The 15,025-nt window shown below is 39.0% G+C and overlaps 1 long non-coding RNA gene across 1 annotated transcript in view; it reads left to right on the top strand.

Annotated features, from left to right (window-relative positions):
- Positions 1 to 15,025, top strand: part of LOC138918539 (uncharacterized) — a 312,832-nt gene that overhangs the window by 28,833 nt on the left and 268,974 nt on the right. The window lies entirely within an intron of this gene.

Raw genomic sequence — 15,025 nt, 5'->3', positions numbered from 1 at the left:
GGTGAAGTCCCAGCTCCCACGCAATGGGTATTTCTCTGTTGGTCTTCACCAGAGGCAGTCTTCCTAGGATGTGCTAAGCAGTCTCTGTTTACTTCTTTTTCTTTATTCCCCTTTAAAAATTACGTATTGATCATCTTCCTGTTGTTGCAACATCCAGACACATGACATCACATTTTTGTTTGGCCACCTTTGTGGTGTAGTTCTTATGAAAGTTAAATTTGAGTTCTTGTAACTGGTAAGATGGCAGCTTACTTGTGGCACACCACGTCTTCCTGAAGTGTCCTCATGCCCCTGAGACCATGTCAAAATACTTAGAAATCAATCATTTCACCTCTTCCTTAGCATAGATCATGGGTTGTTTGTTCAGAACTCAGTCATTATATGTAGATTTTGCTAGTTTAACTTCAAGAGCTAATCTGTGTGTCCTGGTCCTGATGGCACCTTATGTTGCTCCACTGTGCTAAGAATAAGGATTAGGCTCAGGAAAGTATGGGGCTGGTCATGTCTAAAACTATCAGAATCTTAAGGTAAATAATATCTTGGGAAACAAAGCAAGAATCAATAAGTTCAAGAGGGTTGAAATAATATCAAGCATCTTTTCTGATCACAATGCGATGAAACTAGAAATCAACTACAAGAATAAAGCTGGGAAAGGGCCAAAAATGTGGAGACTAAACAACATGCTACTGAGCAAACAATGGATTATTGAAGAAATTAAAGAAGAAATCAAATATTATTGGGAGACAAATGAAAATGAAAACACACCATACCAAATTATGTGGGACACAGCAAAGGCAGTCCTAAGAGGAAAATTCATTGTAATACAGGCTCACCTCAATAAGCAAGAAAAATCTTACATAAACAACCTCAAACGGCACCTAACGAAATTAGAAAAAGAAGAACAAACAAAGCCCAAAGTCAGTAGAAGGAGGGAAATAATAAGAATTAGAGCAGAAATAAATGATATTGAAACAAAAAAGACAGTAGAAAGGATCAATGAAACAAAGAGTTGGTTCTTCAAAAAAATTAACAAAATCGACAAACCCTTAGCCAGACTCACTAAAAAAAAAGAGAGAAGTCTCAAATAAATAAAATTAGAAACAAGAGAGGAGAAATCACAACAGATACCGAAGAAATACAGAGGATCATAAGAGAATACAATGAAAAACTATATGCCAACAAATTGAACAACCTAGAAGAAATGGATAAATTCCTAGACTCATACAACCTACCCAAACTGAATCAGGAAGAAATAGAGAATCTCAATAGACCAATCACAAGTAAAGAAATAGAAACAGTAATAAAAAACCTCCCCAAAAATAAGAGTCCAGGACCAGACGGCTTCTCTGGAGAATTCTACCAAACATTCAAAGAAGATTTAATACCTATCCTTCTCAAACTGTTCCAGAAAATAGAGGAAGATGGAACACTCCCTAATACATTCTATGAAGCCAACGTCACCCTGATCCCCAAACCTGACAAGGACAACACAAAGAAGGAAAACTACAGGCCAATATCACTGATGAACATAGATGCAAAAATCCACAACAAAATTTTGGCGAACCGAATACAGCAATATATCAAAAAGATTATACACCATGATCAAGTGGGATTTATACCAGGGATGGTTCAACATCTGCAATTCAATCAACGTGATTCACTACATTAACAAAATGAGAAACAAAAACCACATGATCATCTCAATAGATGCAGAGAAAGCATTTGACAAGATCCAACATCCATTTATGATAAAAACCCTCAATAAAATAGGTATAGAAGGAAAGTACCTCAACATAATAAAGGCCATATATGACGAACCCACAGCCAACATCATACTCAACGGACGAAAACTGAAACCCATCCCTCTCAGAACAGGAACAAGACAAGGGTGCCCCCTTTCACCACTCTTATTCAACATAGTACTGCAGGTGTTGGCCAGAGCTATTCGGCAGGAAAAAGAAATACAAGGAATCCAAATAGGCAACGAAGAAATAAAACTCTCGCTGTTTGCAGACAACATGATCTTATATATAGAAAACCCCAAAGAATCCATACAAAAACTATTAGAAGCAATCAACAACTACAGCAAAGTTGCAGGGTATAAAATCAACATACATAAATCAGTAGCATTTCTATATGCTAACAACGAACTAACAGAAAAAGATCTCAAGAACTTAATCCCATTCACAATTACAACAAAAAGAATAAAATACCTTGGGATAAATTTAACCAAGGAAGTGAAAGATCTATACAACGAAAACTACAAGACCTTCTTGAAAGAAATCGACGACGACATAAAGAGATGGAAAGACATTCCATGCACATGGATTGGAAGAATAAACATAGTTAAAATGTCCATACTACCTAAAGCAATCTACAGATTCAATGCTATCCCAATCAGAATTCCAATGTCATTCTTTACAGAAATTGAACAAAGAATCCAAAAATTCATATGGGGCAGCAAAAGACCCCGAATTGCTAAAGCAATCCTGAGAAAGAAGAACAAAGCTGGAGGCATCACAATCCCTGACTTCAAAACATACTACAAAGCCACAGTAATCAAAACAGCATGGTACTGGTACAAAAACAGATGCACAGATCAATGGAACAGAATTGAAAGCCCAGAAATAAAACCACACATCTATGGACAGATAATCTTTGACAAAGGAGCTGAGGGCCTACAATGGAGGAAAGAAAGTCTCTTCAACAAATGATGCTGGGAAAACTGGACAGCCACATGTAAAAGAATGAAAATCAACCATTCTTTTTCACCATTTACTAAAATAAACTCAAAATGGATCAAAGACCTAAAGATTAGGCCTGAAACAATAAGTCTTCTAGAAGAGAATATCGGCAGCACACTCTTTGACATCAGCTTCAAAAGAATCTTTTCGGACACCATAACCCCACACATGAGGGAAACAGTAGAAAGAATAAAGAAATGGGACTTCATCAGGCTAAAGAGCGTCTTCAAGGCAAGGGAAAACAGGATTGAAACAAAAAAACAGGCCACTAATTGGGAAAAAATATTCACAAGTTATTTATCCGACAAAGGATTAATCTCCATAATATACAAAGAACTCACACAACTCCACAATAAAAAATCAAATAACCCAATTACAAAATGGGCAGGGGACATGAACAGACATTTCTCCAAAGAAGATATACGGATGGCCAATAGACACATGAAAAGATGCTCATCATCACTAATCATCAGGGAAATGCAAATCAAAACTACACTAAGATATCACCTTACACCTGTTAGAATGGCAAAAATATCCAAAACCAAGAGTGACAAATGTTGGAGAGGCTGTGGAGAAGAGGGAACCCTCATACACTGTTGGTGGGAATGCAAACTGGTGCAGCCACTATGGAAAACAGTATGGAGATTCCTCAAAAAGTTAAGAATAGAAATACCTTATGACCCAGCCATCCCACTACTGGGTATATATCTAAGAACCTAAAATCAGCAATTCCAGAAGTTCCATGCACCCCTATCTTCATTGCAGCATTATTCACAATAGCCAAGTCATGGAACCAACCTAAGTGCCCAGCAACTGATGATTGGATAAAGAAGTTGTGATATATATATACAATGGAATACTACTCAGCCATAAAAAAGGACAAAGTTGTCCCATTCACAACAACATGGATAGACCTTGAGAGTATTATGTTGAGTGAAATAAGCCAGACAGAGAAAGACGAACTCTATATGACTCCACTCATAGGCGGTAGTTAACATATGGACAAAGAGAACTGATCGGTGGTTGCCAGGGGAAAGGGGGTGGGGGGAGGGCACTAGGGGTGAAGTGGTGTACCTACAACATGACTAATAATAATGTAAACTGTAATTTCACAAGGATGTTAACTTTTATAACCTTAATAAAAAAAAATCTTAAGGTAAATAACTAGTGGAAAATTGAGGTAGAAGTAGGAAAAGGATTATAAAGAAGATAATTGAAAAAATAAAAGAAGTTTGAAGGCAAGGGAGAATAGGGACCAACAAGGATAGAGGAGGAAAGCAAGATAAAAGTATAAAAGCTGAGACACAATGCCACAGGGTACAATTGTGCAGGTCATGAACTGCTCAATGATGCCATATGTAAGAGGGATCCATTCACATCACAGACATTGTAGTTTTGCATATTTATTATGATAGCTGCATAGCAGAGGACATAAAATTTTTCGCTCTGATAATGTTAGTATGTTCTAACAATTTTTCTGACAATAAAGTGTCTGGGAGACAAGTTTCCATGGGTCTCACATGTTTATTCATATTTTGCCAGCAGAGGCACTGACTGCATTTATTCCTGATTATCTTTTCAAGGTTGTGTACAGCAAACAGCCTTGGAAGGTAGAACTATAATCTCTCTGGAGTAAATGGCAGGCAGGCTTATTGCCTGTTATAAAAGATTTAAGTTTCCTGAGTTAAGAGTTCCTCTCCTATAACAAAGCCCACTGCATGTGCCGATGTCATCTGGCCCCCTTTGCATTGTTATGGGAAAGGGAGCTAGGAGAAATGATGCAAGAAAAGCCTGTACTCTGGTTACTGCTATTTCTATGAGTAATAAAGTCCTTTGTCTCTGACCCAGGAAGCTCATGTCTTCTGCCACCAGCCCTGAAACTGTGGTAGGCTAGCTAGTTAGCTTCCATGTAGGGTGACAGCATAGGCCCTTCTCAATTCTTGACAAAGTGTGTTGAAGAAGGGGAGCATTTTTCTGAATCATGAAGAGGCACTATGTGGAGTAGCAGCAGCCAGGGATGGAGTAAGTCCAGAGCACAGATATGAAGAGGAGAGAAGGTAGGGATGAGTAAGCAGGGACTATGTTTTTCTAGCCATTTACCTACAGTTGGGTGCATCACAACTTCCAGGATCAATGCTGACAAGCTTAAAGGAGTGTAAGTGCTCAACCCTGGTTATCTAATAAACTCTCTTGGGGAGATTTTAGAAGTCTGTTGCCCAGTTAATGTCCCAGACCAACAAAACAGACTCTTTGGGGGTGGGACCCATATCTTAGTATTTTTCAAAGCTCTTCCGCTTAGCAACCCAGGTGAGAGCCACTGATCCAGCCTAAAGTTCTGAGATTTACTCATTATGTTACCACCCTTGTGGGCAGCCAGCATTTACAAGGCTCCTTGCTTATACTCCAGGATTTAAGGCTTGTTCCTTTTCCTGATATGCACCTGACTTTGTGCAGAGCCCCACAGTTTCTCTAGTTCTATCCTGCTCTCGCTGGGACTTTCCCTAGGGCTCATAGACCTTCTGGATGCTGTCTCCTTGCGTTTCTGACCTGACTCTGATTTCTGGCAAGCCATGTCAGGCTCCATTGGGGAATAAATTCATTCTTTTAAGACCCTAAGCACTGACAAAAACTGTGGGGCCCTTCTGCCATTTCTACCCACTTGTAATAAAAGTTAATATTTACTTAGCACTTAATGAATACCGGGCACTATTCTAAGAGTTTTGCAAATATTAACATAATGCTTAATTTTCACAAAACATCATTATCGCCATCTTACAGTTGAGGAAACTGAGTAATGGGAGATGAATAACTGGCCCAAGATTACACAGCTGGTCCCTGCTACAGCCGGGACTTAGAGACAGGCAGGCTGGCTCCAGAGACTATAGTAAATCACACTAAACAGTGAAATGAGTGTAAAGAAGTCAAATAATGCGATTTGCTCCATGGGGTCTATTTTGATTTTCTTTTTTGGAAATGTCAAATTCTTAAAAAAAATTTTTTTCTCATTCTTTTGGTGTCCTTGCATAGCAGATGGCTTAAGTACATGCTTATCCTTTTCTGTTGGGCGATCCAGCGCTGCTTGGTTAACAGATGTCAGATATCCCTGATGCTGAATGCCTGTGTCAATGCCACCTGGACACTTGGATGTAGAGAACACACCTGCTTGACGAGGTTTCAGCCAGCACCCTGGCAGGGCCGGTGTCCCCAAAGCCCACTTCCCAGTGTGGGCGGATCTGTTAAATGATTCTTTTCTGCAGTTAACTGAGCATTGACTTCTCTGTTCTGATTGTCTCAGCCCCAAGACAGCCTTGGTTCCCTTCCTCGTGGCAAACAACACAATACCTAGTCCATCTAGGCAAGCAGATTTACTTGTTTGGAGCATGGTTCTCAAACTTTGTCTGTATCAGAGTCACCTGGAGGGCTTGTTCAAACACGGATTACTGGGTCTAACCCCAGAATTTCTAAATGAGAAATTTAGGTGTGCCCTGAGAATTTGCATTCCTGACAACTTCCCAGGTGACACCCATGCTGCTGATCCTGTGACCACACTCTGAGAACAACTGCTTTAGACCCGGGCTGCGGCAGTGTGGTCTACAGACCAGCAGCATTAGCACCACCTGGGAGCTTGCTAGAAAAGCAGAATTCCGGGCCATAGCCCAGACCTGTAGAATCAGAATCTGTGTGTAACAAGTTTCTCAAAATGTGGTTTGTATGCACATTAAAGTCTGCGAAGCGCTGATTTAGATCACCTGTTGTGATCCCTTCTAGGACTTTTCATGTCAAACAAAGATAAATCTTATTTGACAGAATTATCCAAACTTGTCATGACATTAAACTATGTTCTGGCCACAAGGAGACCAAATATGATTATGTGGGTGATTTGGGGCAAATCTTGCACAATTCACTCCAAATGGCTCAGTATTGTGTCCTTCTATCAGAGGGAGGGTAATGTCTTCAACTTGATAGCCATTTAAAAGACTGTTAATATGCACATGCTCAATGTAGCCTAATGCCAGGGGGAAAATGGACTTTTTAGCTCCTTCTCTATCAGTAAAACAATGGATGGCATAAAATATACACTGGTTATTTAGAGTTTGAATCCTGTGAAAATCTGTCAATTAGAAATGAAAACTGTTGATTCTAGGTCACTGATGGTAAGAGGTGGGAAAAGGAAAAGCTATTTTCACTGTTACTTTTACATTTTGTAAAAAAAGCATAGGCAGACAAGACAAAGTCCGTCAAGTTTTGTTTTTTAAAAAGTAAAAAAAGTAACTATTGAGATTATTGTTATTTTCCCTAAATTTCAATAAAGATTTTTGAATTTTGAAAGTCAGTGAATGAATGATCAGAGAGGTGTCCAAACTCAGTAAGGGAAAATCATCTGCATCTGTCAATCGATTCTGACGTGTTGCGTGAGAACAATCAAACAGTGTCAACAACGCTGCTACTTCAAACCCAAAATGTGGAAAACGGAAGCATTTAATAAATGTTTCTGAAATACAAAATCTAAGTGCTACAAAAGTCTAAAACTTAATAATCAAAATAGCTATCTTTCTTGCATGGTTGCTATGTGCCAGGAACTAAGCTAAGTTCTTTATGTTCTACATGATCTCCTTAATCCTCATCAAAACCTTATGGTTCATGGTTGTTTGTATCTTGCAGACCAGGAAACCGAAGCTCAAGGAAGCTTTAGAGTGAATGTGATATTTGCATACTTATATGCATGTGTGTATATATACATATTTATACACATATACTGCAATTACAGACACTCTCTGCATAACCTACCTCTTGAAGAAATAATTATTAGTTTATTTTGCCTGAACGTTGCTGGTAGGAGAATAAAGAGGAAAACTTTCACATATTTACTTAATTTGCCTTTTATTAGAATGAAGAATGTTTCCTGTGACCAACTATCTTGTTTTGCCCAGGACTGAGAAGTTTCACTGCTAAAACTGGGAAAGCCTCAGGCAAACTGGGGCAGCTGACGGGTCTATAGGGAGTTCAGGGAAGTGAGGCTTTGCAACTGAACCTTTAAGAGCAGATGGCTCACATGTTTCTTTAGTTTGAGTTAACAAGTGGTTCTTATGATAAAACGGAGCTAAAAGCACTGAAGAGTCTTAGGTCTCTCCTTAATGGATTCATGAATGCTGAACCTGCATCCCTAGAACTGACTTTTTGGTTTGGTTTGGTTTTTCTCAGCAGTGGTGATGGATTTGTACGCGATGGTTGGCCAGGTAAGAATCGTAGTCTGAAGTCACGGAATTGAATACTGTGATTTGCCCCACCTATGGGAACACAGAGAAGAAATCAGCTTTGAACGACCCTCACTCTGAACATGTCTCAAAGGCTTTGTGCCCTTTGGTTTTTTTAGCTGGCTAATGAAAGAGTCCATCTTGCTTGCTGTACACAAGCACCCCTCACTCCCACCTGTGTTTTGTAATTTTGGGTTGTGAGTTCATCTTTGGTGAGGTTTTATCTGTGGACTTCTGCAGTGGCCTCAGTTGAGGGTGCGCCTCCTCCCCATCTAGAGCAGGTTTGTATTTGCTTCTGCTAGGAGTCCTGGGATATCATGGTGGGGGGTCTGGGGGGAGGAGATTTGTTATGCTAATTTCTGGTTGGGTAGATGCAGATCATGCAGATAGTGTAAAGTTGAGTCATACATCCATGTAAGAGCAGGCCTATGATTGTTAATTCTTGGGGGGCTGCTTTCTCCCCCTACTCAGAGCCCACGTGGAAATAGGCATGCATTCTTGTTGACTCTCTATAGTAGTGGGTAAGTTTTCTGGTGTACCTAGTGTTGCCAGATGAAGTATAGGGCTCCCAGTTAAATCTGAATTTCAGATAACAAATAATATTCTAGTATAACTGAGTCCCAAATACTGTACTGAACATACTTATATTAAAAATTTATTCATCGTTCATCTGCAATCCCAATTTAACTGAATGTTTCGTATTTTTATTTGCTAAATCTGGCAACCCTATGTGGACCTTTTATTTAGGCTGAGGTCCTAACTCCCCAACTTGAGTTATAACTCCCCAACTTGGGGTCTTCTGCTTTCATGAAGCCTTTAAAACCTCAGCCCTAGGGTTGTAATGCTAACATTGAACTGGAAAGCCCTCACCCACATAACAGCTACACTCTTGGTTCTCTGACTTACTGCTGTAGTTTTCAGTTTCACTTTCATTTTTGGCCCCTGGAGTTCTCATATTTTCTTCCAGGCTCAGGTACATCTTTAAGAAAATGTTTGTTATATTTTGTCCAGGATTTTCAGGTGTTTGAAGTGAAAGGGTTAGGTTATCTGGTCTACCCTATCTCAGTAGACAGAAACTCTGACACACACTCTGTAACAGTCAACTAAGGCCTCTGATACTATCTTGATTTGGGGAAAAGTTAACATGTTGCTCTCCAGACTTTCTCAGCTGTTTGCGGGAGGGAGATATTATGCGTGATGAAGTATACTTGACCTAAGTATAACCAAGTCAATGGTATAGTGAGATACTTCAAAATTGGGTTATCACAAAACAAACAAATTTCAAATGCACCAAAGGTTAAAGATATCAGGGAAGAAATAATTAAAGAGCACTTAACTAGTTTAAGAAAAAGTAATCTTAAGTCCAGATGACTTAATTCCTAGAGGAGTGTCATAGATAGTGTTATCAATCACCAAATATTCTGTTCCCTCCCTGAGAGGGTTACATATCTCCTTCCTGGCTGTGTGACTGGGGTTTGGCTAGTAAAGCAGAAGTACTAGCAAGAAATTTGTGGTTTGCCCTATGTCTTTCTTTTTGCCATGATGATCTTCCCGTGGATATGAGGCAGAATAGAGCCATAGCTAACTGCTCTGATGGATATGTAGAGTAAACACAAAAAATCCCTTTGTTCTTTTAAGCCACTGGGGTTTCAGTCTGCTAATTACTGCAGCACAACTTGGTCTGATTTTTGGGGGGTCTTTTTGGAGGAAGATTAGCCCTGAGCTAACTGCTGCCAATCCTCCTTTTTTTTGCTGAGGAAGACTAGACCTGAGCTAACATCTGTGCTCATCTTCCTCTACTTTTTTATATGTGGGACGCCTACCACAGCATGGCTTTACCAAGTGGTGCCACGTCCACAGCTGGGATCCCAACCGGTGAATCCCGGGCGGCCAAAGCGGAATGTGCAAACTTAACCGCTGCACCACTGGGCTGGCCCCAACTTGGTCGATCTTGATTGACACAGGAACCATGAACCTCAGACATTATGTGACGCACTGAGGATACAACAGTGAGCAGATTAGATGTAGTCTCTCCCCCTCATGGAACTTAGGTTCTAATAGAGGTGACAGAAATTAATCAAGTAAAAAAATTAATGCAGGGGCTGGCCCAGTGGCATAGTGGTTAAGTTCGTGTGCTGAAGTTTGCTTTGGCGGCCTGGAGTTCACAGGTTCGGATCCCAGGCGCGGACCTGCACACTGCTCAAGTCATGCTGCGGTGGTGTCTCACAAAATAGTAGAAAATCGGCACAGATGTTAGCTCACGGGCAATCTTTCTCACCAAAAAAATAAATAAGAATAATCTAAAAATAAAACGGAGATAAATGTTGTGAAGGAAACGAATTCTTGGTAAAATTAAAATGCATTTCTTTCAAATGTTACCCCACCTATTTCCAGAAAAGCCTGAGGCTATTTACAAAATCAAACACAATGAACAATTTAGACCAGAGACACATTAATATCTCAGAGGAATCAATGTCACAGGGCCCTTGAGATAAATCAGTTAATGCAATGGGGCACAATAATTCCTACTTTTCTGGAGCTAAGGCAAAAAGGGAAATAGTTGGGTAATACTGTTCTTGTTGTTTGACAGCAAGATTCCAGGGAGCTCTTTGAGGAACTGACATTTTTCTTGCCCTAAAACAAGAAGCAATTTTTCAACCAAGTCTTCATGTTAGGGACATGTCACAATGTAACCGGCAATTTCTCTAAATTTGGCCTTGCGAAGTCATAGGAACATTGCTTAAGTAGATAGTCCTTCTCTAAACCATGTACAAAAGTGAAAGAGAAAACATCTTAATTGAGGGAAGCCATTTCTGCAGGGACCTCAGGTAATATTAACCGGATTGGTTACTTCCTGCTGTCTAACATTGGTGGGGCAGTGCTGGCAGAGGGGCAAGAAATAGCGCACTATGAGATGACCCATAAGACTAACATCAGAGGTCTCATATGAATCTTTGGAAAGGGCTGGTTTTAAATTGGCTTGTGGTTGGATTTTTTCAACCCAGACCTCACATTATATTCTGTGTTGCTGGCAGAAGAATCCATCATTCACTTTAGAGGCCAGAAGGAGGCAGAATTGCCAACATGTCAGTTATGTTCAAGAGCCTGATTTCTGTCTTTTGTCATATGCAAGTCACAGGGTCCTGTGGGAAGGATCCATGTTGTCCTCAAAAAGGAGCATTGCCTTCCCTCGAGTACTTCAACGGGTTAGTTAAGACACCAGTGGTTTGCATCATCAAACATATAAAAGATTATTTGGGTCTGAAAACTTTAAGGGCTTTTGTTTACAATGAACTATTTCAGCCAAACAAGAACGTGACAGGCCATACCTGGCTTCTTAAGTGGAGGGATAGTGAACACTTGGTCTAGATCAGCGCTAGTTACAGGAGAAAAAGTCTGTCACCTTCAAAGTCATCTCACTTCTTTCTTGGAACGCTGATTAGGCTGTGTAAACCAGGGTGACACCACAGGCATGAGCACAGTGCTGTGTGGTTTTAGCGGGACGTTTGTCAGAATTTCGGTGTGTCAGATGTAGCAGGCACACATCTCCACCCATAAACACAGGTATTTAAGAATGTTTCTTTTGTAAAATTTCTAAACCTGAGTGTATTTTCTTGTTGAATCTGCATTCTGCAGAAGCTAAATCCCAGTTGGTTCCAGGATCTCAGCCTCCTTCATCTTCCTGTACATTGTGGAGAGGGGGAAGGCACTAGTGTTGTCTCAAGGCACTGGCTAGGGACCGTCAGATATCGGGTCTCGGGTAGTCATCGTCAATCTAAGCTGGCTTTGGTGGAGACATCTTTGCTTTTTCTGGCATCTGGTCTCTGGTCCACCTAGCCTGGAGATCTGCTGTACAATACTGTGCCTATAGTTAACAAAACTGTATTGTGCACTTGGAAATTAGTTAAGACAGTAGATCTCATGTTGAGTGTTCTTACCACACACACACACACACATACACACACACATGCTCGCACACGGATACAAGGAAACTTTTGGAGGTGATGGATATTTCTATTACCTTGATTGTGGTGATAGTTTCATGTGTGTAGGCATATGTCCAAACTCCTCAAATTATATACATAAAATATATAGAGGTTTTTGTATATCAACTATACTTCAATGAAGGTGTTTTTAGAAATTTTTAATTTATTTTTATTTTTTTAATTTTATTGAGGTTATAATAGTTTATAACGTGAAATTTCAGATGCACATTATTATTTGTCAGTCACTGTATATAAGTGCCTCTTTACCCTTTGTGCCCACTCCCCAAACTCCTTTCCCTCTGGTAACCACTAATCTGTTTTCTTTGTCCATGTGTTCATTTATCTTCCACCTATGAGTGAAATCATGTGATGTTTTTCTTTCTCAGTCTAGCTTATTTTGCTTAATATAATACCCTCGAGGTCCATCCATGTTGTTGCAAACGGGACTATTTTGTCTTTTTTAATGGCTGAGTAGTATTCCATTGTATATGTATATATATACCACGTCTTCTTTATCCATTCCTCAGTCGATGGGCACTTGGGTTACTTCCATGTCTTGCCTATTGTGGATAATGTTGCGATGAACCTAGGGGTACATAAGTCTCTTTGTACTGTTGATTTCAAGTTCTTTGGATAAATACCAGAAGTGGGATAGCTGGGTCATATGGTATTTCTATTTTTAATTTTTTGACAAATCTTCATGCTGTTTTCCATAGTGGCTCCGCTAGTTTGCATTCCTACCAGCAGTGTATAAGGGTTCCCTTTTCTCCACAGCCTCTCCAACATTTGTTGTTTTTTGTCTTGGTAATTAAAGCCATTCTAAGAGGTATAAGGTGATATCTCATTGTAGTTTTCATTTGCGTTTCCCAAATGATTAGTGATGTTGAACATCTTTTAGTGTGCCTGTTGGCCATTGTATATCTTTGGAAAAATGTCTGTTCATATCCTCTGCCCATTTTTTGATCAGTTTGTTTTTTTTGTTGTTGTTGAGTTGTGTGAGTCCTTTATATATTTTGGAAATTAATCCCTTCTCAGATATATGATTTGCAAATACTTTCTCCCAGTTGGTGGGTTGTCTTTTTGTTTTGTTTCTGGTTTCCTTTGTCTTGCAGAAGCTCTTTGGTACAACGACGTCCCATTTGTTTATTTTTTCTTTTGTTTCCCTCGTCTGAACAGACATGGTATTCAAAAAGATCCTTCTAAGACTGATGTTAAAGGGTGTATTGCCTTTATTTTCTTCTAGGAGTTTTATGGTTTTACGTCTTACTTTCAAGTCTTTATCCATTTCGAGTTAATTTTTGTGTATGGTGCAAGATAATGGTCTACTTTCATTCTTTTGCATGTGGCTGCCCAGTTTTCCCAGCACCATTTATTGAAGAGACTTTCCTTTCTCTATTGTATGTTCTTAGCTCCTTTGTTGAAGATTAGCTGTCCATAGATGTGTGGTTTTGTTTCTGGGCTTTCAATTCTGTTCCATTGATCTGTGTGTCTGTTTTTCTACCAGTACCATGCTTTTTTGATTACTATAACTTTGCAGTATATTTTGAAGTTGGGGATTGTGATGCCTCCAGCTTTGTTCTTTTTTCTCAGAATTGCTTTCACTATTCAGGGTCTTTTATTGCCCTATATGAATTTTAGGATTCTTTGTTCTATTTCCGTGAAGAATGTCATTGGGATTCTGATTGCGATTGCATTGAATCTGTAGATTGCTTTAGGTAGTAGGGACATTTTAATTATGTTTATTCTTCCAATCTATGTGCATGGAATATCTTTCAATTTCGTTATGTCATCACTGATTTCTTTCAATAATGTCTTATAGTTTTCATTGTATAGGTCTTTCACATCCTTGGTTAAATTTATTCCTAGGTATTTTATTCTTTTTGTTGCTATAGTAAATGGGATTGTGTTCTTGAGTTCTCTTTCTGTTAGTTCATTACTAGAGCATAGAAATGCAACTGATTTTTGTAAGTTGATTTTGTATCCTGAAACTTTGCTGTAGTTGTTGATTATTTCTAATACTTTTCCAATGGATTCTTTAGGGTTTTCTCTATATAAAATCGTGTCATCTGCAAACAGAGAGCTTTTCACTTCTTCTTTGACAGTTTGGATTCCTTTTATTTCTTTTTCTTGCCTAATTGCTCTGGCCAAAACCTCTAGTACTATGTTGAATGAGAGTGGGAACCTTGTCTTATTCCTGTTCTTAGAGGGATGGCTTTCAGTTTTTTCCCCATTGAGTATGATGTTGATGTGGGTTTGTCATATATGGCCTTTATTATGTTGAGGTACTTTCCTTCTATACCCATTTTATTGAGAGTTTTTATCTTAAATAGATGTTGAATCTTGTCAAATGCTTTCTCTGCATCTATTGAAATGATCATGTGGTTTTTATTCCTCATTTTGTTAACGTGGTGTATCACATTGATTGATTTGCAGATGTTTAACTATCCCTGTGTCCCTGATATAAATCTAACTTGATCATAGTGTATGATCCTTTTAACATATTCCTGTATTTGAGTTGCCAATATTTTGTTGAGGATTTTTGTGCTCATATTTCTCAGCATGTTGGCCTGTAATTTTCCTTCTTTGTGTTGTCCTTATCTAGCTTTGGAGTCAGGGTGATGTTGGCCTCATAGAATGTGTTAGGAAGTGTTCTTTTTTCAATTTTTTGTAATTGTTTGAGAAGGATAGGTATTAAATCTTCTTTGAATGTTTGGTAGAATTCTCCAGAAAACTCATTTGGTCCTGGACTTTTATTTTTCAGTTTATTGTTTCAATCTCTTTACTTGTGATTGATCTATTCAGATTCTCTTTTCCTTCTTGATTCAGTTTTGTGAGATTGTATGAGTCTAAGAATTTATCTGTTTCTTCTAGATTGTCCAATTTGTTGGTATATAGTTTTTCATAGTATTCTGTTATAATCCTTTGTATTTCTGTGGTATCCATTGTAATTTCTTGTCTTTCATTCCTAATGTTATTTATTTGAGCCTCCCCTTTTTTTCTTTAGTGAGTCTGGCTAAGGGTTTGTCAGTTTTGTTTGTCT

The sequence above is a fragment of the Equus caballus genome, chromosome 17 (assembly GCF_041296265.1).
Source record: "Equus caballus isolate H_3958 breed thoroughbred chromosome 17, TB-T2T, whole genome shotgun sequence".
NCBI classification, from domain to species: Eukaryota; Metazoa; Chordata; class Mammalia; order Perissodactyla; family Equidae; genus Equus; species Equus caballus.
The sequence above is the reverse complement of the archived record's forward strand: the minus strand, read 5'-3'. Positions and strand labels throughout refer to the sequence as shown.